Source organism: Bidens hawaiensis, unplaced genomic scaffold (assembly GCF_021521415.1).
Source record: "Bidens hawaiensis isolate Kalapana, Puna unplaced genomic scaffold, B.hawaiensis_p1.1 tig00003004_1, whole genome shotgun sequence".
In the NCBI taxonomy this organism is placed as follows: domain Eukaryota; kingdom Viridiplantae; phylum Streptophyta; class Magnoliopsida; order Asterales; family Asteraceae; genus Bidens; species Bidens hawaiensis.
The window spans coordinates 1,276,313-1,292,841 of record NW_027491161.1 but is presented as its reverse complement, the minus strand read 5'-3'; positions in this window follow the sequence as shown (position 1 = coordinate 1,292,841).

The window sequence follows — 16,529 nt, the reverse complement described above, 5'->3', positions numbered from 1 at the left end:
CGCCGTTTGCACATGACCATATTTGTACAAACAGGCTAATTAGTGTTAGACATAGCTACCGGGGCATGTTGTGGTCGGAAGGGGAGCCATAGTGGTTGATTGAACGTGGGAAATGGATGCACGCAGCACATACAGTCAAGGCTTCACTGTAGCTTAGCATAATTACATCATTTACATACATACATATTTATATCATAATTACAAGTGTTAACTTGTGAATATTCATAACTGCTTTCTTGAAACTCGTGAAACTCACCAACTCCAGTAGTTGACCCATTTTTAAACTGCTTTTCAGGATTACCAAAGTTGGAGTAAAGTGATTTCGTGCTATCTATTGCGGAACGTGCTTGATGCTATGTGAATAGACGCAAGATTATTAGTACGAATACAATAGTTTAACGAACATATTTTGTTGTAACACCTAGTTTGTAAACAAAGATAGATCAATGTAATATAATGTACATTAGTGTGTAATGTTTCTTTATAAACATGTTGTTGATACCAGAGGTGTCTGTTACATTCCCGTTTTACGCTTCCGCATTGTGCTAGTCGGGGTGTGACAGAAGAACAAACATGACCACACAAACTTATTTTCTTAACAAACGATCACGGACAAGAAAACTCTGTTTGTTTAGTTCATGCTTGTTCGCTTAATCGGTTAAACATATTAAATCAATAAATACAAACATGCTCTATTCGTAATCGTATTCTTTGGATTTGTTTACATGCCTATTTTATCAATCTCGATATACTTTCCAGGTAAAATAAAAGGTTAAAATTATAATAGGTTGAATGTGTCGTGGGCGTCAAAGGGGGCTAAAATGTATTCAAAAGCTCATAAATTTCTCAAATAACATGTTGAGTGCTTCATAAAATCTTCTTTAAAAATTCATATGGTAATTAACAACATATATATTTATCAATTTCACCTTTCAAAAAATAATTTAACCGGCAGCTGAAGTTCATTCATGTGAAGCAATCGATATTTACAATTGGGGACACCTGATGTTCGTGGTGAGGCGATTGCAAGAAAATTTTGCATAGATGCCCAAAACACTGTCTCTTCTTACATACCTCCATGTAAGTAAAAAGTTTGTTACTTGGTGAATTTTATTGCATTCAAATTATATTTCAACTTCCAATATACAAAATGTGTAGGTTGGTCTGTAATATACATAAATAAAGCAAGTATGAAACTCGGTCTCTTCACAACAAAAGTCGTGTGCTTAATTGAATCACTTGCCGAATACAGGTTTGTGCTAAATTGTGTATTTGTGATTTCTTATTTTTATTTTAAAGCTATTTCAAAAAACAAGTTGGATTTTTTTTGTAGGGATATCAAAGATATGCGATGCATAATCTTCGTTCAGCGGGTGATTACCGCGATGGTACTATAAAGGTATGTTTCAGCATTTTTATGCAGTTGCTTGCAAGCTTCAAGGCATGCAAGTTGTTTCAGCATTTTTTCATTGCCTAAAAAGTTTGCCATGTGAGTTGTACCCAGATTTATTTACCTGGAAAGCTAAGTATAGCTGGTTATCAGTTGGATTTGCACTGCAAATCAAACTGCAAATCCAAGTGACGACCAGCTGTATACTCAGCTTTCCAGGTAAATAAATCTGGGTACAACTCACACAACAAACTTTTTAGGCAATGAAAAAATGCTGAAACAAATTGCGTGCCTTGAAGCTTGCAAGCAATGCTGAAACATACCTTTTCAGATTTATTTACTTGAAAAACTCACTCGGAGGTTTTACTTTTGATTCTAAGGTAGTGGAAAGAATCCACACCATCCACTTTAATTCCTTTATTATTGTTATTGTTAAATGTAGGATATTTTTTCGTTTAAAAAGGTTTAAAATAAAAGAATACTTGTCATTTTGTGTTAGGTTGCTATTATAAGCTTATTATAATATATGTTTGTTTTATGTGGAATGAGTATTATGTTTTAGGCTGTTACTATAAGCTTATTATAATATATGTTTGTTTTGTGTGGAATGAGTATTATGTTTTAGGCTGTTATTATAAGCTTATTATAATATATGTTTGTTTTGTGTGGAATGAGTATTATGTTTCTAATGATACTTAATTCTATATATTACTGTATCAGATTATTTTGAAAAGGCACTTTCAAGAAAATAAAAGTATATTAGACCAATAATAATGTTAGTAATAGTGTAAGGATTATCTATGTAACATGTGTTTTACTCGTCGGTTGCGTCGGACAGCTCGTAAAACAACAACGTTGAAACCCTGGTAAAAGCCAAGCGTTACAACGGCAAACGGGATACGAACCGACCTTCTTAAGATGTGCTAAAAATGATTATCTGACTATTGCAATTCGAAATCATAATCATAATAGGTATTTGGATAATGTAACAGTGATCATGATCTACTATTTATTTAGGAGTCAAATCAAAATTTTTTTATAAAGAGTTTCATACATGTGATCATTTCACAAAGAGTAAAGTGCCAAAATCGTCTTTGAGGTTTAGTAAATTATGCAACTTTCTTCCAAAAAGTTACATTTTTGCAACTGGGCCATAAAGGTTTCCCACTTATTGCTAATTACATCCAAACTGTTAACTTCGTTTAATTTCATCGTTAAGCCAAGAGTAAAATAGTCTTTCCATTTTGTTTAATATTTCATTTTAATTTAGAAAAGTGCAGCCCCACCCTGCACACTTCTTCTTCCTCCATAAACCTTTCACCACCATGAGACCACCACTAATCAACTATCAGTACCACTAATTGTTCCGGCAACCCATCACCACCAACCGACAACATGACGACAACATTACCGCCACCCTAAACGAGCCGGCGAAAAAGATCACTTTTTCCTTTACCCATCTCCCATCTAGACTTTTCCCTTACCCATCTCCCATCTGGTCTGAAGAGGTAGGTCCCAGCAGAGCCCAGTTGGACCCGCAAGACTCACCTTGAAAAGGGACGTCTGCGCAGTTGAACCCGCAAGACTCCTTAACGGACATCTGCGCGGTTGAACCCGCAAGACTTAACTTAAAGGGACGTCGGCGCCAAGACCAACTGGATCCGCAGGACCCACCATGCTCAGAGACGTGACGTCCTCACGCGCAGTACGCAAGCTGTTCCTGCAGGAAAAGCCTCCCAATGGTGAAGTACTCTGCATGTTCCCGCAGCTGCGGATACAAGCCATCAATGAAGGATACCTGCGCAGCAAAGCTACACGCACAAGGCACTTAACTCATAATAATTCAGTAATGTTACCTGAAGAAGGAATGAGCAAAGCCGGGAACTCTCCCGCACAAAGCCGAGAGAACTCCCGCCCAAATGAGCCAGTCCGTACGATACTGTAGGATCTTTTGTACTGTACCTGACGAGGTATGGACAAAAGATCTGACCAAGGATACGACAGCTCACTGACAACGGTATGACGAGCAGCACGCTCTTGTACTGTATGTCACTATTAGCCGCTGCCTACTCACCAACCTGTCGGAGGACGTGCATAGCTGCAGTTGGTGGAACAGGAACAGTACACAGCCGGCCTGGTCACTATCAGCCGCTGCCTACCCACCAACTACCAGCATGGCATGTGCATAGCCCACAGTTGGTAGAACAGGAACACTATTCAGCCGGCTGTACCTTCTTGGAAACTTACCTTCGGCTATAAATACTCCAACACATTGGAATGGTATATCATCTGATCTCATATCTTATACCTGATATCTGCTCTAGTCATTCTCTTAATATACACTTATATTCAAGAGCAATCTAGTCTGATTCCCACGCCGGAGGGTGGTCACAAGGAGGTACCCCCCCCTTCTTAGTGACGAGCTCACGGTGTCTGTTTTGCAGGTTATCAGAAGAACCATCTTTGCAGGATCTAACCCCTCGTGGGAAACATCTATTTAACCCCCAGATTATCCGTAATCTGCCCGGGGTCGATTAGTGTTTCTTCATGGTCCCAGCAACCCTAAACCTAGCACTAAAGGACAACGATGTCGTTTGGCAAAATCTGATTCTAAGGAAATCAAGCGGGTGCCGAAGTCACCGGAGAAGAAAGTGATGGATGAAAAGCCAAGTTTTGTAGGAAACAAAAGGTGGAACTTTTTTTAGTATGTAATCAGGCCAATTTCTCAGTACTATGTCTCTGTTCAACTCTTAATTCGTAAACGAACCAAACTAACACGAACAAGACCTCCGCAACACAAGGATTAACTACCCTCCCGTAGCTGACGTGGAAAGTGTACGCGATAAGGGTCGCATTGGTCCTCGCCACACTTTTATCATCTAGATCCGCCACTGAACATACCACATGTAGCTAACTCATTTGAAGATTGGATTTTTTTCTCTCTCACGTCACCGTATATCAAAGTAAATAATATGTACACTTTTGGAGTAGACCAAAACTTGAAACGATGCCTTTTTCGTTAAATACCCATCATATGGCTAATTTCCACCCACTTTTAGGCCGAACTGGGAGTCTTGATCTAGTCTCACTATCATGTTACATTATCTCCTGATAATCTATATAACCCTCCATAACTTTAGCTTTTTAAATTTGCCAAGTGAAAAATCAGAGGTTTCTAGTTTGCCACTCTATTCATTTTGGGTAATTTTTGAGCTTAATTTTTTTTTTCAAAAACCAAAAAAACCAACACAATGAAGGAGGGCTCACACGATACCCCTTTGCCATCGTCCTAACAACCCCACCGGGCCAGTGGCGGAGCCATGAATTTTATCTTATGGGTTCGACAATTTTTTGATGCTTGATTTTTTTTCCAGCGTCAAAGTTTTCGGACCCGAATGGGTCAGTTCGGGTCGATCATTGGGTCCGATAAATAAAATACAATATAATTATCATAACAAAATATATCGTTAACAATCAATAAAATACAAAGTCATATTAAATAAAAAGATACTACATATCATAATTGTTCTTTATGCGTTTTTATGTTTTGAAAAACGATATCTTCAATCGTGACTTTAAAAAAGAATTCATTTTTAATATAACAAATACAAACATCATTTAAATAATTGTCATCCAAATAATTACGCAAATCCCTCTTCACATGCTTCATTGAAAAAAAAATCATTTCACAAACGATAGACCAACGAATATTTGTTGTTGGCGATCGTTGAAACTTTGAGGTGAACCGGCAAAGGCAATGAGGCAATGGTCGTTTGGTTGACATTAAGAAGCTGATTGGTTGCTGAGGTGATGGCGGATGTTTTTGTTTGATTGTTTATTTATTATTTAGGTATTATGTTTGAAAATATTAATTGGGTGGGCTTATTGACTCATTCTATGAGTAATTTTGGACGTTTTAATAATCTATATATGGATTATTATTGATCCACATATGATGTTTGTTAATAAAATTTATAGTTTTTTTATAAGTTTTTTGTATTTTTTAAAAAGAATATTCATTACTGAAAGAATATAACTAAAGTTTTCACAAACAACGGGTTCAAATACATTTTTTATAACGATACTGGGTTCGCTTGCCGAAAAAGAATGGGTTCGCTCGTTAATTCGACACTATAGGTTATATATAAAACCGAAAAAATACCGGGTTCGGCCGAACCCGGTGGGACTAATGTGGCTCCGCCACTGCCCGAGGCCGCCACCCAGCCAACACCGCTCCTCAGCTGTGTTTCCCCTTACGAGCCCCTTATGCAGCCCCTTTACCGCCCCATAGTGAACCATCTAAAAATGTTTGCTTTCGAAAATACTCTTGTTCAATGCACTGATCCTAAAAGTATGATGAAATAGGTTGTTGCGGTTCCTTTACAAAATCCATATAAAAATGCATCTCTTCAATAATCTTCCATGGTGCATTTAAAAAGCTAAATGTTTCCCCGTCATTCCCATTCTCAAAAAACGGCGAAAATACACAATGCCGAAAATGAATAAACAACAAAATGATAAAAAAAGACACAATAAATTGCAAAATATAACACAGTGTCAAACAAAATATGACGCAATGTCGAGTAATATAACAAAATGTCAAGAAAGAAAAAGACACAATCAATTACGAAAACAAACACAAAACATAATGATAAACAAAAAGACACAATGATCTTTTTTCACTCAGCATTGTGTCTTTTTCAAGACTTTTTCTTTCTTTCTTTTTTTTAGAACGAGGAAGACGTGGAAACAACATTTTTTGTTTTTGTAATAAAATTTGAGCTAAGATATTTTTTAGGGGTTTTGTTTATGGCTATAAATCTTTTTTATTTTTGTCCCCTTTTGTAGAATAACTTCACCTAACTCTAATAGTTTGTTTTATTTTTTTAACAAAAGTGTTTATTGTCTTATGACATTTTTTTAAATGGGGTTTTTTATAAAGTGCTTGAACTAATTTTGTTTTGGAAAACTAGCAAGTCAATCAATTGCTTGTTAAAAAATGTCTCTCTTAGATCAAAAAGAAGGTTTTCTTGGCTTTTGGTAAAAGTGGAGTTTTAATTTTATGCTGAGAAAGTCAAAAACAATTTTTAAAGGCATTTTTTTAACTTTTATAAAACAACTTTTCGAGTATTTTCAAAAAAAAAAAGAAAAAAAAAACTTATTAGTGCCAAACACTTTTATAATTTATTGGATTTAAAAAAAAACAAATAAGTAAATAAGTTATTTCCAAACTCAATCCCAAACACCCTCTTAAACTCATTGTCATTTATTTTATTTATTTTTGAATGTTTAAGCTTGCCTCCTACTATTTACAATAAACCGCTATTGCCAGGGATCGAATCCTGGACCTCTCACCCAAAGGCCTAAGCCTTTACCATCCCACCAAAGTGGAGATGGCCATTGTCATTTATAGTGCCGGTCCAAATTGGGTTAAATTTGAAAAAGATATCAGAATAAGTAATTAAGTTGACCCAACTTTACAAAGACAGAAAAGCATGCTTAGACAATAGTCGATCAGCATATAAATGATTATACTATATATGAAAGTAAAACCATTTGCTATAGCATATTATTATCCTTTATAGTTTTAGTCCTTTTTGTTTTAAATTGTTTCAGTTCAGCCCTTCAAAGTATTACATTGTTTTAATTTAAAGCCAAACATTATTTTAGCAAAACTTTGTTTACTTTGCACTTTAACCCCGAAGTAGTTACTTTACACTTTGCCTCCAAAGTTTTTGTGATTTTAGTTTGTGCACTAACATCATATTTTTCTTTTCACATAGTTTTTTTGATGTTGTTATATATTTTTAACTAATTGATTCTTTTATAACTTTTGACATATGATATTTTTGAAATATTGAGTATTGTCGTTACAGCAAACTTATTTTTATCTATGTAACGTCGTTAAAATGGAGTCCTATTCGCAATAGAGTATATTTTTTGTTGTATCGTAAGTTATATACCAAGTGTTGGTACGGTACAACATCAATACCGTAATGAGCCGAACCGATATTTGCCAAGTTCTTCTAATATTTAGATAAACTTTTATTTGTTGTGTAGAAATGATAATGGTTACAATGTGCTTGTATATTCGTGTTTTAATACTCGAGCCGTCGCCGAGTTTCGCGCGGCGCGTGGAAGAACATACTAGTTTGCTTTAAATGATGTATGTATACATACAAATTGGTAGAACGATTTTCTTGGGACATGTTTAATTCAATTGTATGATATAATATTAGTATATTACCATTAGGCTTCTGAAGAGGTAGATCCCAGCAGAGCCCAGTCGGACCCGCAAGACTCACCTTAAACAGGGACGTCTGCGCAGAAACCAACTGGATCCGCAGGACCAACCATGCTCAGAGACGTGACGTCCTTACGCGCAGTACGCAAGCTGGTCCCGCAGGAAATGCATCCCAATGGTGAAGGACTCCGCCTGTCCCCGCAGCCTCGGATACAAGCCATTAGGGAAGGCCACCCGCGCAGCATGGCTACACGCACAAGGCACTTAGCTCTCATTCAGTAAGGAATGAGCAAAGCCGGGAACAATCCCGCACAAGGGCGGGAGGGGGAATACTCCCGCCCAAATAAGCCAGTCCGTACGATACGGGAAGATCTTCTGTACTGTACCTGACGAGGTATGGGAAAAAGATCTGACTAAAGATACGACAGCTTATGGACAACAGTATGGCGAGCAGCATGCTCCTACACTGTATGTCACTATTAGCCGCTGCCTACTCACCAACTCCTGTCATACCACGTGCGTAGCCGGCAGTTGGTGGAAAAGGAATAGTATACAGCAGGCCTGGTCGCTATCAGCCGCTATCTACCCACCAACTACCAGCAGGGCACGTGCGTAGACTACTGTTGGTGGAAGAGGAACACTGTTGCAGCCGGCCATACCTCCTTGGAAACCTACATTCGGCTATAAATACCACAAATGGTATGACCATCTGATCTCATCTATTATCATCATATCTTATCATATTATCATCATAATATACCTGATATCTGCTCTAGCAATCTCTTAATATACTTTTATATTTAAAGAGCAATCTAGTCTGATTCTCACGCCGGAGGGTGGTCACAAGGAGGAACCCCCCCTTCTCGGTGACGAGCTCACGGTGTCTGTTTTGCAGGTTATCAGAAGAACCATCTTCCAAGGGTCTAACCCCTCGTGGGAAACAGCTATCCAACCTCCAGGTTACCAGTAATCTGCCCGGGGTCCGGTTAGTGTTTCTTCAGCTTCGAATTTAACAAATGTACATTTGAAAAGACTATACCTAGAAAATAAATTTTGTATAGAAGTATGTAATTCTACCTATATGATATAATATTAGTATATTACCATTAGGTTTCGAATTTAACAAATGTACATTTGAAAAGATTACCTAGAAAACAAATTTTGTATAAAAGTATGTAATCTATCTATTCTAATAAATTAAATAAATGTAGACACTTGTCATATTTTGGTTAATTCTCTTAATTTTTTTCCCTTTAAAACTAATATATCATAATATATATGTAATAGATCAATAATTATTCCCCTTCCTTTTATACTATATTAATATAATATTTATATATTTTTATAAATATAAATATTAATATATTATTTTACTATACATTTCAAAATACTTGGTGAATTCCAAAAATCAATAACAAATCATGTTTCTCAAATGAAAATTGTTTCGGATTTGTTGTGAAACTTAAATTTGATTTTATGGGTCAAAAGTTGGTAAATAGATTATTTGATACAAGTTAACTACATTTAGGTCAAAATTTGTTACGAGTCTAAAATGAAAATTTTGAGTATTTTTAAAAGTTTGAGAATGCAAAATAGATTTATTGTCAAATTTGTTATAGGTTTAAAGTGGTGACTTGAAAATGTTAAAAGTATGAAAGTTAGAATTTTATACATGATTCGGGTTTCAAATTTATTTTTAAGGACATTTTTTGAAATAGTCAAAAGGTTCGAGATTTGACAAATTGACTATTTTTCCTTCAACTGTTAGAATATAAGAAAATATTGTCTATCAGTGCTTTTAACTTTTATCAAATTTGAAATATTTATGTCAATATTAATTTTTCATTCAATGATGATCAGAACGTTGGATGGGAAGCATGTCATGAAAAACTATGCTCAAATGAAACAAAATATTCACAAAATTGAACGGGTTAGCATGTTATTTTTTATGTTGCCATTATGCAAAGTCGAGAAGCTCTCTGAAACTTATCGTAATCTTTTTCATGGTATAGCCCCGAAAAACATAATTCTTGAAGAACATTCATCGTTACAATTTAATGTTATAATTTCCTTTGATGGGTGGTAAATTGAGAAATATATCAATAGGCAACGCCTCCTTTGTATTTAAGCTGTATGGTTAGAACTACTATCGTATGAGAAGCCTTATTTCCAAAATTGGTTCATAACCAAAATTCTTTCAGTTATACATGGCACCGAGAATGAATTTTTCAATAGAAAAAAGCATTCTCACGTACGTTTTTGCACGAACATTTTTTGATTAAGTTTATTTAAAAAAATCATTTTTTGATATAAATAAAATCAATTTATGTACAAATAGTATAGATACAATCATAGATGTAGTACATTTTTTTCATATACACTATGTAATTATTTATTTTACTTGTAATTTTATAATTTGAATTATTCCGTGTATGACATGGGGTCTAAAACTAGTTGAAGCTAATAGAATAAAGCAATCTTGATAGACTTATCATAAACCATGAAGATGCAAGCTACTATCAACCGATTTGATCATATCTCAATACTTAGGAGGCGGTTAAGTATCCAAATTACATTTTAAGTTTGATAAAAACAGGTTTTGTTGATAATTTTATTGTCATCGGACCATTTTGGTTAATTAGGATTCACTTAAAACCAAATGGGAATTAAAACATACATTGATACATGTTATGAGGTTCGGAGTGCACATTTGATCAAGACCAGAACAACGGGGTATGGGACGTACAACGCCACTTACAGGTTATAGGGTTATATAACTACTAGTGGGTTACATCACTCATTACATCATAACTAATGGTTGTTACGGTGGTTATTTAACCACCACTATCCAACCCCTAAATATAGAGATCATTTTGGTCGACTCTTGATGCTCATTGCTCGCGGCTAAGCACTTTGGTTCACGCAATTCACAAAACACATATACTAGCTCGTTCTTGTCATAAGAAGTCTGAGATTTATCTGATTGAAAGTTTAGAAGAACCACTAAATAATTTCGATCTGAAAGTGTTTACGACTCTCAGATCATCCAAACGCCATAAGTCATAACTCTCGAATCCCCAACACGTTGGAAGCATTTCAACAATAGCAAGCAGAGTTGAACAGAATATTGTTATTGAAGAAGCTATTATTTGTAATTAATGAGTTGTTAAAACAAATATTTCGAGTAATAAGGTCAACTTCGAACCTCCATTAGTTTTGAAATATTTATGGCCTTCTTTGTGTTAAGACTTTAAATGTCTTCTCAAATACTTTTATCATTATGAGATCCAACAATTACAACAAGCAATGCATATATCATCTTTAATAATTTTGTTCTTGCAGATAATACATTTAAAATATAAACTCAAGATGCACATATTGCAAGGGGCGGACTTAACTTAATGGCAGGGGTAGCACCCGCTACCCCTCAACTTTTCCGACAAAGTGGAAATTTTGTTATCGTTATACGTTTTTATATAGTGCGTTACCCCTGAAATTATATTATGCTACTGATGTTCGGTTTATTTGTACATATATTAGTGTGTTAACTTAATCGTTTTATTCGTTTAGTTTAGGAACTTTGGTACTTCATACGTGTTTATTGTGTTTTAGGTCACATGTACTTAACGCGCTTAATTTGGACCTGTACGAGCATAGAATGAAGACCCGGGATGTCCAGCACGCAAACCGAGGCAGTTAGATGGATTTGCTGAGTGAAGACACCCATCGCGTAGCGCGATGGGTGTGGAAGACAGGGCATCGCACTACGCGATGCCCTTCATTTATTGATGCGTTGAATTTTGGTCCATCGCGTAGCGCGATGAACCAGAGGAGGGGACCATTGCGCTACGCGATGATCCACACAGACGGGAAAGTTAGGGTTTTATGTTATATTACGTTTTGACAACCCTAGACGCCATCATCGAGTTTCCTAAGCAGTTTCCAAGGAGAATAGCAGCTGATCATCATTTCCATTCATCTAGAGTCCATAGATATGATCCATATCATCATAATCGAAGACCGAGAGATGCCGAGACGCGGCTAGACCCTTCGAGTCATACCCGGGATGTATAGTTTGCAATCTTTCAGTTATTTTCTCATATACTTGAACGATTGATTGTAATTATCTTGATGTTAATCTATGAGTATTGATGTCTAGTATTAATGTGCACAATGTCAGTTTAGGTTTATTTCGATCAGAACGATTAGTGTGCCAGTTGCTATGATAATTGCTTATAGGATTGTTTTGACATGTTAATTGTGAGAAAGCATACGCTTGCCCTTAGTTGAGTCACACTGGAAGGGACCGTTTGATAACCAGCGCCGTGTGTTAGTGAGAGTGGATGCCTAAGGTTTAACCGGTTAGTCAGTCTGTAGTTGACACAGGATAGTTTATCTGTTATGTGCATGAGTTTGCTGTTAGCTTGCTTACTTGAATTCTTGGGGTGTGATTTGCTTTGTTAATTGATTGAATACTTAAGTAATTGCTAGTTTTTTTATAAAACCAAACTGTTTGATAATGTGATCAGCACTTTGTTAATTGAATCCCTTCATAATGTTAGGAATCATTTTAACTGCACACTGACCACATACTCCTCATGGTTCGACACCCTACTTACCCTGACTAGCTTAAGGTGATTAGGAACACTGATTTAATAGTTTTGGACTAGATAGCGACAGTCTAGCATCAAAATGGCGCCGTTGCCTGGGAGTTAGTGCGCTTAGTGTTTTTGTATTAATTAATTTCTTTGTTTAGTTTAGTTTAGTTTAATTTAGTTGTTATTTTTAATTTTAGTTTAGTTTTATTTTCCTATTTTACGCGGGGTGTGTTAGTTGTGCAGGTAACAGGTTTATGCACACCCGCAATTCAAGAATAGGTTCTCCATTGATTTACGAGCTAGAGATTGAACGTTTAGCTCAGCAGAACCGAGCTCAGATCATACAAACAGCCAGACATGGAAGGTCAGAACCAGAACCAAAATCAAAACCAAAACCCACCACCCGAGATAAATGTTTTCCAACTCGAACCAAACCCACCGAATAACCAAAATCCACCCAATAATGACTAGTTGCCACCAATAAACACAAATCAGCAACCCCAAAATTTAGCCCGACAATCCAGAAACCGAAACCGAAACCTTGACAGACCCGGACCATCAGCCCTGAACAATACCCCTCGTCACCGACAGCCGATTATTCAAGATTTTGACCATGTCAGTGTTCATACTAAAGACGAAGAACAGGGAGATGAGGAGGAACGGGAACCGAGGAATGAAGGAGGTAATGGGGATGATTGGAGAATTAAAAGGAATGACGGGTTTGAACTGAGAAATGAAGATGCGGGTTTGTGTGTTAAAGAGGTTGTGGAGGTTGAGGAACCGGTTGGGGTGAGAGGTAATAGGTGGAGGAGAGATCAAAATAGAGGAGGTATTGAAATATATCGGGAGGAACGAAGACAGACGATTCAGGTTAACCGGGAAGGTTTTGAGGAACTGAGGGCCAGACGAAGGAATTATGGGCCTCCGGTTCAAGGTGTTAACAGTCGGTTCAGACCGGCTATTTCAGATGGTGCCTAACCTATTGTCTCACAGGTTCACAAGCCGGGACAGTCGACATTTAAATCCTATCCGTCCTACATCAACATAGTTCCATATTTTCACGGACTGGGATCGGAAGACCCGTACTCACACTTGTCAGATTTTTCAGCTATTTGCGGGTCTATCGGTGATGGTACTTATGATCAGGATGAAGTTCGGTTGCGGTTGTTCCAGTTCTCACTAAAAGACAAAGCAAAACACTTGTTCAACTCACTACCGATGCACATTATTGAGAGCTGGGATGAGAGGCAGCAGGTTTTCCTTAACGAGTACTACTCGCAGTCGAAGACTAACGAAGCCCGGATGGAAATTCGACATTTTTCACAGTTACCGGGTGAGTTGTTTCATGAGGCATTTATTCGTTATAAGGAGATGATCAGGAAGTGCCCGTACCATCAGATTGAGTTGTGGGAATTAGTGAAGTGTTTCGTAGACGGGTTGACTTACGAGGATATAAAATATTTGAAATCGTCATGTAATGGTATGTTATTGAACCAACCCGAAGAGGATGATTGGGATTTTCTTGAGTTTATGTGTGAGGATTCCAAGTCAGAAGCAGCTGCTGAACGAAGACAAAAAGTTGGGGTCACCAGATTAGTTAAATCAGCCTAAGGAATCACCCGAATTTCAGATACGGGAACGCGTCGACTCAGTCGAATCGAAATTTCAGGGGTCCAGTCAGAACCGACAGCAGAACAACTACCGTCCGGGTGGTTTGAACAATCAAAGTAACAGTCGCGGTTATAACAGAGATTGTTGTAACATTTCGGATTTTCCAAACCCGTATTCGTTTAGGAACGAAACAAATTTAGACCTTTATTATTATTAAAAATCAAGTGTTTATAAATAATTAAGTTTATAATGTTCACTTTAGGCCCCTTATACTTTATATGTTGTTCAAATCTGAAACTATGCATAAAAAGTTCGTTAAATGACCTAAATTTAAACTATAGGGACTAAAGTTGACAAATGATGATATTTTCCTCCTTTTGGCCGAAACACCACGTGGTGAGGTGGCGTAGGCCCACCATGCGGCGCTATGGGCTACCTGCACAGCTCGTTTCGTTTTTTATTGCTTCCTATTTCTTTTTTGGCCTGAAATCGCTTATTTTACGACATAATCGAGTGTTTTAAGACCCAAGAAGAGTAATATATCTTAGATACATGTCCATACTCATTAACCCTTGATCAGAAACAAAATTTACTGGTTATAATGTTGATTTGGTCATTAAAGGCCCATTTAGTTCTAAAACAAGTAAGTTACCATATTTAGTTCGATTTAGTGAATCCTATATAAACATATCATTATTTCCCCTTCCATAAACTTCCCTAAACCCTAAATATTCCTCCCTTAGCCGTCACCTATCATATACCTTTGGTTTCTCTTCGGTTTTCGCATTATTGTTGAAGATACAAGTTTAGACGGTTGACTTCGCTTGCTTTAGGATCTTTGACTTATCGTTTCTCTTGATCCTTTCACTTTTTGGGTAAGTTTCAAACATAGGAATCGTTCATATATATTCCCTAGTCAATAACCTTCAATCAATTTCGGTGTTTGAAGGGTATTGACTGGTCAATTCATTTAAAACTCGTTAAAGAGCAAAATATTCAACAAGTTTGACTATCTGTTTTCTCATACTTCTGGTCGGATTCAACGTTCAGTTCAGAAGACTCGCTGTTCGGATTCTGGTCAGTACCAGCTCGCTTAAACATTTAATTCAAAGTAACTAGAGTTCTACTCATCCGTTTGGATTGATTCCAGCGGCATTAAGTTCGTTTTTATTTATAGTTTCATATCACAAAGTTTCAAGTTCTGATCATTTATCTTGTTTGACACGTATTGGAGGACTCGCTTATCCGTTGACTCGTTTATTCTTAATTATACTCACTTACCTTTAATCTAAGGTGAGTTTTGATCATTCCCCTTTTTATCTACTATTTTCAAACATTTTGGGGACATATGCGTACTTATTCATATTTTCTATCTATATATATACACAAAATCACAAATATAATTATTGTGTGAATATCAGTTGAATGTTATTTGCTAGTTGCTACATGTTTAATTGTTTACTTGATAACGTTTCAGAGAGGTCTAACATATCCCCATGTAGAGGGTTCTCAGTATGATCATACGCTCGTCTTAGTAACTGGAGCCCGATTCGCTTGGCAAAAGTAAAACGACAACCTTAGTCATTGTAATCAATGCCCAATTCGCTTGGCAATGATTTCATTGGCACACACGATTTGGTTATATGCATGTTTGTTATGATTCTATTGATTATTATCACATGGTTGGTTTGCGCATTTATCATTTATCAACTATATATATATATATATATATATATATATATATATATATATATATATGCTATTATTTAATGTTTCAAAATTGGTGATCATCTTACTCAACATGTGTTGTTGACAAACTCCATTTTCTACGCATATGCAGGTTGCTTAGATTGAAATATGGATATGTAGTTAAGACCATAGGTTATATTAAAGACAAACTTAAATTTAATTGATTGTATTTATTTAATTGAATTGTTTTGTTGTATTTGACTATTGTGTGTACGTTTGAATTAAAATAATTAATTAGATATTATCACATTTTATTTATGATAATATCTTCGAGCTGTGAGCAATCGGATCACGCCCCGGCATTTCCGCCTTAGGTTGGGGTGTGACAATTGTTACCGGGGTAACAATTCGTCAGGGAATCAGAATCAGGACCAGCAGAAGGGTAACATTGATGAGTCAATTCATTCAAAACTCGATGCGTTGTTGAAGCAGTTCGAGTTGAGAGATAAGTCTTCGGAGGTGATGTCAAAGCAGATTGGTCAGCTGGCAGCAGATGTAGCAAGATTTCAGAAGAATGCGGGTCAGTTTTCGAGCGATACTACAGTAAACCCGCAATATGCCAGTTCAAGCTCTAAGAAAGGTAATAGTGTGCATATCAATGCGGTAAGTCTTGTACCTCATTTTGAAATTACCTGTGTTGAAATTGATTCACCACCGCAGTTTGTTGAGGCGGTGGTGAATGATGTTAGTGATGAGAACGAATGTGTTGGTCAAAATGAAATGGTTTTCCAAAATAAATTGATATTAAACACAGATGAATCAACTTTTTGTGAAAATTGCACTTGTGAAAAATGTTTAAATGCCAAATTGACCAACACGGGAGATGAGAAGGTGGAGGATAATACCACCTCAAGTAAACTCCAAGACCCGGGAGTGCCATTTTTATCAATTCAAATTGGGGAGTTTAAAATTGATCGGGCACTTCTAGATCTTGGAG